This window comes from Hemicordylus capensis, chromosome 2 (genome assembly GCF_027244095.1).
Source record: "Hemicordylus capensis ecotype Gifberg chromosome 2, rHemCap1.1.pri, whole genome shotgun sequence".
Taxonomy (NCBI): domain Eukaryota; kingdom Metazoa; phylum Chordata; class Lepidosauria; order Squamata; family Cordylidae; genus Hemicordylus; species Hemicordylus capensis.
In genome coordinates, this window is record NC_069658.1 from 349512769 (window position 1) to 349525391 (window position 12623).

The 12623-nt window shown below is 41.4% G+C and overlaps 1 long non-coding RNA gene across 3 annotated transcripts in view; it reads left to right on the forward strand.

The window, feature by feature from the left end:
* The window catches only part of LOC128348172 (uncharacterized), a 104960-nt gene that overhangs the window by 68877 nt on the left and 23460 nt on the right, over positions 1-12623 (forward strand). The window lies entirely within an intron of this gene.

Genomic DNA, 12623 nt, shown 5'->3' on the forward strand with positions numbered 1-12623 from the left:
TGTTCTCGTGAGAAACCTATACACAGGACAGGAAGCCACAGTCCAGACAGAACATGGTGAAACAGATTAGTTCCAGAGCGGAAAAGAAGACAAGGCTGTCTACTTTCTCCTTATTTATTTAACTTATATGCTGAACATATACTGAGAGAAGATGGATTGGAAGAAGATGAGCATGGTTTTAAAGTTGGAGGAACACACATATGACAGCAATGAATGCATCACTGAGAGACCTAAAAAGCCATGTTGAAGACAGATCATCCTGGAGATAATCTATCTATGTGGTCGCTAAGAGTTGACACCGACTTGATGGCACTTTATCAGTCAATCATCAATTCTTGTTCAGTTGGACAGGGGGATGCAAGCCAATGTAACAACAGGAGATAGGACCATAGGTCAGTTAGAGAGCACACATTATGCATACAGAAGATCCCAGGCTCTCTACCTGGTATTCCCAGGATGGCTGAGAAAGTTATCTGGGCAAGACCTCCCTTAGGGATAATGCCATAACTCAGTGGTTTGCATGCAAAAGGTCATGTTCACCTGGCATCTCCAGGTGAGGTTAGGAAAGAATCGTATATGAAGGAATCCCTGTAGAGCCACTGTAGATGGGCCAATGGTCTGAATCAGTATAAGGCAGCTTATGAGATGGATATTACCTTCATGCCCTGCTTACAACTTCCCAGAGGCAACCAGTTGGCTGCTGGGAGAAACAGTATACCGGACTAGATGGACCTTTGGTCTGGTCCAGCAAGACTATTCTTATCAGGCCTGCACTACTTGACATACCAAACCAAATATAACCAGCCCACCAGACATGTATTCTGGCTTCTGAGGTGCTTGACAACACTCCTGGTTTTGCAGTCCTTCCACCCCAGCAGTAAAAACCGAAGACTTATTCAGCTCTTAGTGACACCAAATATGACTGGTGGGCCGCATTAATCACATGTTGTGTGCACTTGTTTCAGGTATCTATCAAAAGCTTTTCTGTTTCCCTTCTTGAGTGAATTTATTCAAATTCATGTAAATAAATTAATTCTTTTGATCTGGATAACAGAGGTGCACTTAGGTAATTTTGGAGTCTGGACCTAAAGGCTTTTGAAGAGACACCTCACCCACCCCGTTCCCATACACACAGTATTTTAAACACATTTTTAATGCGACCACACCACCTAGGACAGACTAAAAAGGATTTGGGGGCCCCAAGATGTGTGGAGGACCTGGACTTTGGCCCAGAAGTCAAGGGGTAAGAGCACCTCTGCTGGAAAAATAGATATGTGAATTTATTGCATTTTCATCCAAATTGGAACATTTGAACAAGTGTTCACTACTCAAAGCAGGGAGAGTTGAAATCAAAAAGGTTGAATCTCCTTATATTTGCAATGCAATCAGACATTTTACATGGAAGTAAGTCTCATTAATGAAATAAATCAAAATTTATTTCCAGACAAATATGATCAGGATCAGGGTGTTGGATGGTTTCCAAACAATACTTTGACGGTGCTGTTTACTCAACAGAAGCTGTTAAATATGTTCAGTTCAGTTTTATTTCAGTCTCTGACCAGCAATGCAAAGTTGTCAGATAAAAAACTTTAAACATTTCTTCTGGAAATTTCTGGGAAATTTCTTAGTAAAGAAACTATAAGAAAACTACGAAAATCTCGGGGGAAAGTACAGTATAATAAAATATGAGATATAGGCTCAACTGCCCCATCTCCACACGGACATACCTGTTCCTCATAAGGAATCCACTTAAACCTACTTCGAGAACTGCTGATGGGAGAGCATTAAAATGTGCCAATGAGAACATCCTTCTATACTTATTTGCCATTAATGTGCCAAGGTACCTAGCTGGTTTGGAGTTATATATTTGGTTCCCAAGGTAAAACATATTTGTTTTAGATCAAACTTAGATCATTTTGGTGTACAATATTTAGGAACATTTGTTTGTGGGCTAACTTGGCACATTCATGGCCCCATCCATGTGAATAGAATTTTTTCACTGTTAGTAATTTCCATTGCGAATGAAAGCCATCCTTCAGTATCAAAGGTGCCAAACCCGTAGGGAGAAAAATAAGCTTTAACCATTAATTACATATTGCTAGCTAGACCCTAGTTTCAACACTTGGTACACCCACCTCTAAACATAAAATCGCATTAGGCACACAGCAAGGCACTAGAAATTCAAAATTCAAACCAAAAACGTGGTTTGGGTTGTTTCTAAGGCCACAAAACTGAAATGTAAGATGACCTGGGCACCATGGGCTAATGCTTTAGCTTCATATAGTCGGATAGCAGCCGGGATAAACTGTCCACCTCTAGTTCGAAATAAACCAAGATTGCTGAAATACTTATTTGGATATAAGTATACGTAAGAGTTACAAACTCTTTGTGTGCATTTAAACTACCTCTGCTTGGAAAACTACCGTAAATATTTCAAATGGTCAACTTGCTCAATTTCAAATCCATTGATACTCTATTAAACTTCTTAAGGGACTTTGTAAATATCATGGCATTAGTTTTTTGGTAATTAACCTGCAAGGAATCTTCTCTACAGTAGCATGCAGGAGCCCGTAATGCTTTTCTTCTCCCAAAGGGACACAGGGATAAAATCACAGCGTCATCCATTTAAAGGAAGACAGATATGTGCTTAGATGCTAATTTTGGTGGGTAGTAATCTAAATTACTTAGCCTCCCCACCAAGGGATTTATATTAATTTTATTATTATTTACATTTATATCCCGCTCTTCCTCCAAGGAGCCCAGAGCGGTGTACTACATCCTTGAGTTTCTCTTTCACAACAACCCTGTGAAGTAGGTTAGGCTGAGAGAGAAGTGACTGGCCCAGAGTCACCCAGCTAGTTTATGGCTGAATGGGGATTTGAACTCGGGTCTCCCCGGTCTTAGTCCAGCACTCTAACCACTACACCACGCTGGCTCAGTATATAAACATTCATCAAAAGAGGGGCTAAAATGCAACCCTGTCTTACACCTTTCTGGGTAAGAATCTCTTCTGGAAGCTGTCTATGTGCACTGCATCTAATTTGCAAGCGGGTGTTCTCATACAATTTGTAAATAAGAAGATGCAATCTCCGCTCAGTCAAGGAGGCTTTAAGTTTTCTCCATAGTTTCTCCCATGGAATTAGATCAAAGTCAAACATAAAATCCACAAAAAGCGACATATACGTCCGAATGGAATTTTGAGTACCTTTTTCTACCAAATGACGAAGGACCAAGCCCTGCTCTAAGGGTGAACAACCGAACTTAAATCCTGCTTGCTCTTCTGCTAGAATATCTTAAATATTGTCAGAAGATTTTTCTGCTTTGAGCTATTGCCTTTGATTGAACAGGCTTCTGCTCAATGAACAGGCTCCTGCTCATAGAATTTCATTGTGTTGTAAACCATCCTGTGAGGGGGCTGCGGTGGAAAGAGGAAATTGGCAGACATCAGGGGAACCCCTTCAATGCCCAAGCACAAAAAAATACCTTCTACTCATGCAAGGGCACCTTTGGCTCAAAAACCTGGTGATTGTTTCCATCCTCTGTGCTGACACTAAGACCTGTCCGTGTATATTTTAATTAAAATAATATTTTAACATGACAGAAGGAAAGATTTCTTCCCACTACTTAGAATTACTTCTTCACCACTACTACCCTTCAAATCCAAATGTATTACCTTACAATTGCTGCACTTTCCTGATTTGCTTCCATACCATTCCTTCCTGGTGAATATGCCTGGATTTCGCCCCCTGCTACACAACTGTGAAGTCCTGGCAAGACCTGGTTAAAAACCTTTCACTACGAATTTTTGGTGACTGATAACATCTTAACAAAACAAAGCACACAGTTAAGTAGCTCTGAGTGACTTTGCCCTCTTTTATGCTCAAATCACAGTCAGAAACTGCAGCCATCTGACAATACAGCAACACAGGCGAAAGGGGGGGTTAGCCTGCGTCAGAGTGCCACCAAATGATATTTAAGCCATTGCAATATTCTGATATTTGAGAAAGAGGGGATAAATGATCCTCTTGACAATCGCAATGCCAGTCCAGCCTAAGATGCAATAAAGATAGCACTGGAGGAGAGCCTGGCCTTCCTCAAATACCACTGACAACAGCAGGTTTAAAGGGTAGCAAGTTTAACAAACAGTGGTGGTGTGTGCAGAAGAAAATGTTTCAGGAACTAGGTTTTAATAACAAGATTGCCATGTCTTCTAAAGTTGATTATTATTCATTGACTCTAGTACCTTGATATCAAAAGCAAGCTAGTGATTCACTTAGATCTTCAGGACATGGTTACATGATAACACCCCTTTGTAACTCTGATACTGATGGATTTTCACAAGAACTTCCAAGATTATTTGTTCTTGCACACATATGTGCCTGCAGTTTGGCATAACATCATATTTTGTGACACTGTACTGGCAGAGCTGTGGGTTCTAAGCACTTAGACATCGGAACTAATTTAAGATTGAAGCATGAAAGTAACCAAGACAGCTAATTTAGACTACAATTTAATCATAGTCACGCATAGTGCAATAGTTACTGTTAGCTAAATTTGAATTTTTCTTATAAAGGTTCAAAAAACTGAAATTTACAATTAAAATATTTGAAAGACCTTTTTTGTGGGGGGAGAATCACAATTTGAAAATTAATTATGTTACCATAGATTTGCTTGCTGTGTTTCAATTTGTATATAACCCTTCTATCTTTTCCGTTCTTAATGGTCATATTTCATCCATCTCTGGCTTTCTTCTCTCTTTCTAATCAGCAGTATAATCCCAATTCTAACACCACATTGCAATATCAGTCTTCAATATCCAGACACCTTACAAATAACAGGGAGCAAAACTAAAAATAAACCTTAGGCATATTTAAATTAACAGAGTAATTTAGTACTTAATTTAGTAAAAGTAATTTAGTAAAAGTAGCACCTTTGAAAGTTTGTCAGATACTCTGGATTGTGGCTCTGTCTCCCTATTCAGCAAAGGTGATCAGCTCTCAGAAACATGCTTCCAGATATAACTGCCCCTCAGATAGGGTCCTTGCATGCAGAAGTATGCTGAGTGGTAGGGGGGCAGACATCTGCACCTAGCACTTAAGCATGTGCATATGGTGCTCTTGCACCACACTTGCACTACCAAACAGATGGTTGACGTGGTCAGGTCTGGTGCATTCAGCATGTGCACTGCTATTATTGTTGTTATTATTATGAACATTTATAGCAATTATAGGCCTGTTTCCAACCTCCCATGGCTGGGCAAGGTAATTGAGAGGGTGGTGGCCTCTCAGCTCCATGCGGTTTTGGAGGAAACTGATTATCTAGACCCATTTCAAACTGGTTTTCTGGCGGGCTGTGGGGTGGAGACTGCCTTGGCCTGATGGATGATCTCCAATTGGGAATTGACAGAGGAAGTGTGACTCTGTTGGTCCTCTTGGATCTCTCAGCAACTTTCGATACTATCGACCATAGAATCCTTCTGGAACGTCTGAGGGGGTTGCGGGTGGGAGGCACTGCTTTGCAGTGGTCTCGCTCCCACCTTTTGGATAGATTCCAGATGGTGTCGATTGGAGACTGTTTCTCTTCAGAATCTGAGCTTAAGTATGAGCCTAAAGGCTCCGTACTTTCTCCAATGCTTTTTAACATTTACATGAAACCGCTGGGAGAGATCATCAGGGGATTTGGAGCTGGGTGTTACCAGTATGCTGATGACACCCAGATCTACTTCTCCATGTCAACTTCTTCAGGAGCTGGCATATCCTCCCTAAATGCCTGCCTGGAAGCAGTAATGGGCTGGATGAGGGAGAATAAACTGAAGCTGAATCCAGATAAGACGGAGATACTTATTGTGTGGGGTCAAAACTCTAGAGACGATTTTGATCTACTTGTTCTAGACGGGGTCACACTTCCCCAAAAGGAACAGGTTCGCAGTCTGGGAGTACTTGTGGATTCACACCTCTCCCTGGTTTCTCAGGTTGAGGCGGTGGCCAGGGATGCTTTCTATCAGCTTCGGCTGATACGCCAGCTGCACCCGTTTCTCTAGATCAATGACCTCAAAACAGTGGTACATCTGTTGGTGTCCTCCAGACTTGACTTTTGTAATGCACTCTACGTGGAGCTGCCTTTGTACATAGTCCGGAAACTTCAGTTGGTTCAGAATGCGGCAGCCAGGTTGGTCTTTGGGTCATCTTGGAGAGACCATGTTACTCCTTTACTGATGGAGTTACACTGGCTGCCAATAGGTTCCCGGACAAAAGACAAAGTGTTAGTTATAACTTACAAAGCCCTAAACGGCTTAGGCCCTGAGTACCTAAGAGAGCGTCTTCTTCGTTATGAGCCCCACCGCCCATTGAGGTCATTTGAGGAGGTCCGTCTCCAGTTACCGTCAACTCATTTGGTGGCTACAGAGAGACGGACCTTCTCAGTCGCTGCCCTGAAATTGTGGAATGCACTCCCTGCTGAGATACGATCCTCCCCATCTCTGGCAATTTTCAAAAAACATCTGAAAACCCATCTTTTCACCCAAGCTTTCTCAGCTTCCTAAATCTTGGAGGTTTTAATATCTGGTTTATTTTAAAATTAAAAACCCGATTTTGGGATTTTAATCATTGTAATGTAATTGTTTAATTGTTGTTTTAAAATGTTTTTAAATTGTTAATTGTTATATTGTTTTTTAATTTGTTTTAGCTCTTTACTGTTTTAGTGGTTTGTTTTAATTGTAAACCGCCCTGAGCCATTTTGGAAGGGCGGTATACAAATCAATCAAATATATAAAAAAATAAGTAAATAAATAATTTTTACATAACTTTCCAATAGCAAAAGGTCCCAAAAGTGGTTAAAACGGCAAAAGAAATAAAATATTAGTTCCTGTCCAAAAGGGCTCACAATTTATTATGTATGAAGATCTCTGGATCAAGACCACAATGTGTGACATGAATGCTATATGAATTTCTGATGTTATATGAATACATAGAGTGAGAAACAGGATCAAACCACCCATCTTCCATGCATTCATTATGCAACAGCTCACACACAGATCTGTACATGTGTGGTCCTCTTTTCATGTCACCAGGAATCCTGTTTTTGTATATGTGTGCATTTTTTCATATACAATGAAAATATATACAGTGACAATGAATGAATGCATGGAGGCTAGGTGGCATAATTGCTGGCATAGCATTTGTTCCTTGTCCCATAGCAAACGTGGAGCTATTACAATGCCCCTACTCTTTCAACTAAGCAGTTCACTTCAAAATGCCTTAGTAATAGTAATAGACATTAGTTGCTTTCTTTTCTTCAGGAAATATGAACAGTTGATATTAAACAAGATAATATTATATGGGAAAGATCATCAGGAGGTTTGGTGCTGAGTGTTATCAATACGCTGATGACACCCAGATCTACTTCTCCATGCCAACCTCAGGAAATGGCATATCTTCCCTAAATGCCTGCCTGGAGGCAGTAATGGGCTGGATGAGGGATAAAAAACTGAGGTTGAATCCAAATGAGATGGAGGTGCTGACTGGGGGGGGGCGGGACCCGAGGGATGGTTTAGATCTGCCTGTTACACTCCAGGTACATAGCTTGGGAGTGCTCCTGAACTCTGGTTTCTCAGGTCGAGGTGGTGGCCAGGAGCGCTTTTTATCAGCTTTGGCTGATACGTCAGCTACATCCATTTCTAGAAGTGTACAACCTTAAAACAGTGGTACATATGCTGGTAACCTCCAGGCTGGACTACTTTAATGAGCTCTATGTGGGGCTGCCTTTGTACATAGTCCAGAAACTACAATTGGTACAGAATGCGGTGGCCAGATTAGTCTCTGGGACAACATGAAGGACCACATAACACTGTTTTTTTTAAAAAAAAAAACCTGCACTGGCTGGCAATATGTTTCTGGGTAAAATACAAAGTGCTGGTTATTACCTATAAAGCCCTTAATGGCTTGGGTCCAGGCTATTAGAGAGAGTGCCTCCTTTGTCATAATCCCTGCCGCCTGATATGATCTTCTGGAGAGGTCCGGTTACGGTTGCCAGTAGCTTGTTCGGTGGCAACCCAGGACCGGGCTTTCTCTGTGGCTGCCCCAGGGCTTTGGAATATGCTCCCTGCTGAACTAAGAGCATCTCCTTTTCCGTTTGTTTTCAGGAAGAACCTCAAGATTCTCCTGTTTTCTCAGGCTTTTAATTAGAGTTAATTTTAATCATTTTAAAAACTTGTTTTAATAATTATTTTATTCTATTGTTTTTATTGTCATGTATTTTAATTTGTGACTTTTAAGTATTTTTAAATTTTGTACACCGCCTAGACATGTACATATCAGGCAGTATAAAAATATGATGAATAAAATAAATAAATAAATATTCCCTTTTGATTTCCAATATTCTTTTCAAAATGCGAACAGCCAGTCTGTGTCACAGTGCCACTTTCTCCAAACAGAATTGTGTCTCTGTGACAATAATTTGGACTGTGCTTAGGAAATATTTGGGGGAAGAATGGAAATTTTTCCAAATGAAACTTCTAGTAATTGCAATTTCATTACCATCAGCAATTTTCTTGATGAACTGCTTCCAGGAATGATAGTTCCTGGATGATACCACCTTCTACAACGGAGAATAATAGAACAGCCTTCAAAACAAACAAAGTATCTCCTAATAGCTTCATATTTTGGGAGGTACCCAAAGCTTGCTGGGAATCGCTTAGCTCATCCCTAATGTGTTTGCAGTGCAAATTAAAAAAAATTAGTTCTGCTAGTTTTTAAGGGTGAATTGTTCTACATAAACTCAAAGACCATTCACACCAGGCTTTGCACTCCTAAAAGCACGTTTACGAAGCAACGTGCTAAGCGACCTGGAAAAGTACACAATTAACAAGAATCTTGTCTATACAGGAGCTTTGCATTGTATCATCAACCCAAGCTGTATATGCATCACAATGAATGGGCAGCTATTGACTTATTTCTGTACATAATTCCACCTAAGATGAGTCAACAGCCAGTGCAAACAAGAGCTTTATAGTCGCTTGTCACCAAAAAGGAACAGCTTCAAAAGCTGACAGCTGAGGCTAGAAGGCAAACTCGGCCATGCACTGGACCCATTGAAAGGAAAGGCCCCAGTACTTCAGACCTATGGCATTTCAAAAAATGTTGCCATTGCAGTACTGCAGAGGTAAAGACTACCATTGTAAGACACCACAAAAGGCTCCAATTGTAAGTCTATATATCCTCCAGCTAACCTAATGGTGCAGCAGGGAAGTAACTTGCCTAGGGAGCAAGAGGTTGCTAGTTCAAATACCTGCTAGTATGTTGCTCAAATTATGGGAAACACCTATATTGGGCAGAAGCCAGGGGCGTAGCTAGGAGAGAGGGGGTCCATATTCATCTCTCTCCCTGACAGCCCCTTGGAGTGAGGGGGATAATGAAGAAAATAGGGAGGGCTGGAGGTGGGGGTGGGGCCTCAGGAGCTGGGGGGGGGCAGGTTCTTCTTTGAACCCATCTGCTCAATTATAGCTACACCTCTGGCAGCAGCGATATAGTAAGATGCTGAAAGGCTTCATCTCATACTGCATGGGAGATGGCAATGGTAAACCCCTCCTGTATTCTACCAAAGAAAACCACAGGGCTCTGTGGGTGCCAGGAGTCAACATTGACTCGACGGCACAACTTTGCCTTTACTTTTTCCTTATTTACCAGGCACAGTTCCTGTTTTCTGGTGCCAGTCCTGGATAAAAACAATAAAAATAGCACTGATCTGAAGAACCCATGGACTTGCGCTTTTGCACAAGAATACATCAAGTAGCACACCCACATTCACTAGTGAGATTGGAAACACATCACTTTTGAAGTGCTTTTGGAGTGCAGGCACTCTTCTTGAAGTATTTGCACTCTTGCACAAAAGTGCAAGACCCCCAGCCAGTGTTCCCTCTAACAGGGATTCCCAGATGTTGTGGACTACAACTCCCATAATCCCCAAGCAAAAGCCATTGCAGCTGGTTATTCTGGGGGTAGTAGTCCACATCTTGGAATCCCTGTTAGAGGGAACACTGCCCCCAGTGCTTCGTTATGAGTCTGCAGACTCATCATTCTGCTTCTGTCCCCATTTTGCCCCAAAGTTGCATTTTTAGGGAATGCCTTCTTAAAATGTAGTTTGCATGAGTCACATATGAATGTAAATGAACACTCATGAACACTAAGCCATGCATAGCCTAACACTTCACACACACCATAGACAGCTGAGGGCAGGTTGCTACAGAGTAAATGAATGCATCATACCATAGGCAGTGAAGACCATCAACAATGAGCAGCATCCTGACTAGTAATTCTGTGAGTGAATTTTTTCTGTGAAAAATTATTTTTCCCTTGCACAGAGAGAACATCTTCCATGCATGGAACCTTTAGTCAGGATGCTGCCCTGTGCCTAATAATGTATGATAATGAAGTGATTTTGGTATCACACTCTTTCGGTTTGGATATTCCATCCTACCCCTCACAGCACTTCAGCTCAGCCCTAGTTTGGACAAACAGGACTTCCTACAACGGCAACAAAGATAGTGGCTCTAAAATCGATTGGAATCAGCTGCATTAATAATTGTGAAAAAACATTGCAAAAAAAAATAAATCCAAAAACCTATTGCATTAGGTCTGCTGTCAATCAATCAATCAATCAATCATCTTTATTACAGTCATAGACCAGCATAAATCTGCTGTCATGAAAACACAATGTATGATTGTTGCAATCGAAATTTGAACTCAAGCATGCCCTCTAGTTTCTGCATGTAGCTCAGCATAGATTGGTTCAGATCCCTGTGGGTTTCGTTAGGTGAAATCTAGTGGCCCTTATCCTTCAACAGCAATCCATGTGTGGAAAAATCTAATGCAGTACTGATGCAGCAGCCAACTGTGGTTGGATGGTGGGGAGCACTGCATTTTATTTTCCCTGATAGAGAAGCAGTGCTGATCCTGTTAGGGAGGGAAGGGAGCACCTGGACTTAGTCAATGCACCCCCTTCCTCCACATGCCTTGTTTCTGATCTCCTCATAGTTAATCAGCTCTTCCTCTCCATTTCTGTCCTGGTCTACACAGAAAGGAGATGAAGTGAAAACCTTTCTTAGAGTGTAGCACTTCAGGCTGCTGTTGTCATGACTGCAAAGCTTATGAATGAATGTGTGAAAATATATTTCTACTGGGAAAGGCTCCCTGCACACAGAAAACTAGATGTCAGGATAAAGTGTACTTTTCTAGCTTTCCCTGAGAGAAAACTAGCATATCAGCCTTATATGTAGGGATTTTGTTTTCATGAGTGAGTGTTCAAAGATGCAATCCCACCATAACCATGACCACATCTAGTCTCAGCAGAGGTGCATCTAGGTAATTTTGGAGCCTGGACCTAAAGACCTTTGGAGGCCCCCCTCCCCTGCAAATTAAGCACCATCATGCTCCACCTGGCAACCACACCCCCACACCACAGACTAAACAGGATTTGGGGGCCCCCAGAGGTTATGGAGGCCCTGGACTTTGGCCCTGAAGTCCAGGGGTAAGAGCACCTCTGAGTCCTGGAACAGTGTGGTCACCTCATCTGCTATTTTGTCTATCATGACCTCATCTTAAACAAGACAGGAAGGTGGGCAGCCTCATGGTTACCTTGGAAGGGTAACTGAGAAGTTTGAGATGGGGTAGATCTTTGTTCTAGTTCTGTGAACAGTGGCTGACATCTTAACTAATACATGTGAAATTGCTGCATTCTAGAGTAAAGCAGTTGCCACTTGTTCATCTAGCAGTTGCTGCTGGTTTGTCCAGGGCAACTTGAGGCTGGGCCTTCTCACTGAGCTGCCTCTGAAATAGGAGGTTTCCCTCTCTACCTGTTTTCTTTAAGAAAGCCTTAAAGATGCAGCTATTCAATTGTGAATGTGATGATTTTAAATATAATTGTTTTAGTTGGTTTTGTTTTAATTGATATGTTAAGTTTGGCTTGCTTTTATTTGTTTGGCTTGCCTATAAACCACCTATAGATTGTCTATAGAGATGTATATAAATGTAATAAATAAATAAATCAGCATGGGTGCTCATGGAAGAGGGAGCAATTTTTATGCCACTCTGTGCTACCCAAAGATATGCCCCTGAGGGCTGCATGATCATCAGGGACATATTTTCAGTGGCACAGAACACTTCAGAGTGAAGGAGAGATCTTTGAATCCCACCCCCAACAATGCAAGTGCCCATACTGCTTTACTCTGGAACATAGCAGCTGCACACAAGCTTCCTTTGCTGCACACACAATGTTAGGATGACAGCCAAAACCCTTGAGTCCCATTCCAAATTTGAACTCCATGGTGCATTAAATTCTGAACAACTTGGCCATCATGACCTCATATCTGTAACCTTTTATTGCTTCTCAGATTCTGCGCCATTCTCTTTTTTCCCCTTTTTAAAAGATGTATGACTAGGTACTTCTACAGATTGTTGAAAAATATGTATCTACCCTATCAGCCAAACTATTTTGTAAGCAGGCTAGCTACTGTAAAAATATGTGCAAGTTCATTATGAACAGTAGCTGTATTCTAATAGATCCCACACCCTTATTTAATTTAGAGTCTGTTTTCTATTTCTGAATATTTGAAAACATAAGCTCAATGC